The 1,135-nt window shown below is 52.2% G+C and overlaps 1 pseudogene; it reads left to right on the top strand.

Annotated features, from left to right (window-relative positions):
- The first annotated feature begins 489 nt into the window (after positions 1–489).
- Positions 490–884, top strand: LOC109378875 (ADP-ribosylation factor-like protein 16 pseudogene; annotated as a pseudogene).
- Positions 885–1,135: the final 251 nt, after the last annotated feature.

Here is a 1,135-nt window from a genome sequence, read left to right as displayed (position 1 = left end):
TCAGCTGTTCACAGAGCCTCCTTAGGTGTGCTGGCCAGGCTGGTTGACCCAGTGTTGAGTGTCTCTGGTGACACAGCACTTGTTTGGTGAGGCAGGGGTTCAGGGAATCACAGGGTGTGGGCTATGATCTTTACAAATTTAATGCAGATTCAGTTCTTGCACCAGTGCAGGGCCCATGGCCACTTCATTAAACATGCAGAGAATACTATAGCCAGTTACTGCTCACCTCAGAGCCACCCAAGAGAGGCTGCAGTGCAAGTTGTGGCTGACTGTCTGCCATAGAAATTTCCTCAGGTCACTGCAGGCTGCTGGATGCTGCCAAAGCCTTCCATAGCTTGTGGGGTGGGGCTGGTCATGTAGGAGCAGAGTTCCCCTCATGGTGCAGCACTAGCTGGTCTGGGCAGGGACCCAGGGCATCCCCAAGGTGGTGCACATGTGCAGATTCTACCACACCAATGCTGCCTCACATTTGGCTCTTTGGGGGAGNACATGGTGGGCACCCACCTTACTGACATCATGATCCACAGGAAGATCACCACCCAGGAGCTAGTGGGTTGCCCATGGTCCAGTTACTATGAAAACTGCTATTCTCTCCAGTTCATAATGGACGCCTCCAACCCCACCCAGCTCTCTGCATCGTGTGTGCAGCTCCTGGGCCTCCTTTCTGCAGAACCACTTGCAGAAGCATCAGTCCTGACGCTCATCAATAAAAATGACTTGCCCCAATATATGACCATAGAGGAGATGAAATCATTAATCAGGCTCGCAGACATCACTGCTTGTGCCAAGCAGAATATCACCATGGCAGAAATCAGTACCCAAAAAGGCACTGGCTTGCCAAGGGTTTGTGCTGGCTCCAGGACACCCACAGAACCAGCAGTTGACTACCAGTGGAGAACATGCTAGACAGCTCTACGGCAGGAGGCCAAGGGTGACACTGCTTGGCCTCCAGGGTTTGTTCTTATAAAGACAGGGTGACCAAAAGTAAGCCTTTAAAGAGGGCCTCTGTACTGAGTTGCAGTGATGGGTTAACTGAGGCACCATGTTACAGAAACTCCTTACTCTTACCTCCGAATGAAAGACTGTCCAAGGGCTGGGAGAGCAGACAGGCCTGCTAGACCTCTGGTCCCCCAAG

Source organism: Hipposideros armiger, unplaced genomic scaffold (genome assembly GCF_001890085.2).
Source record: "Hipposideros armiger isolate ML-2016 unplaced genomic scaffold, ASM189008v1 scaffold_5921, whole genome shotgun sequence".
Classification (NCBI taxonomy): Eukaryota; Metazoa; Chordata; class Mammalia; order Chiroptera; family Hipposideridae; genus Hipposideros; species Hipposideros armiger.
This window is presented reverse-complemented; position numbering and strand designations above follow the sequence as displayed.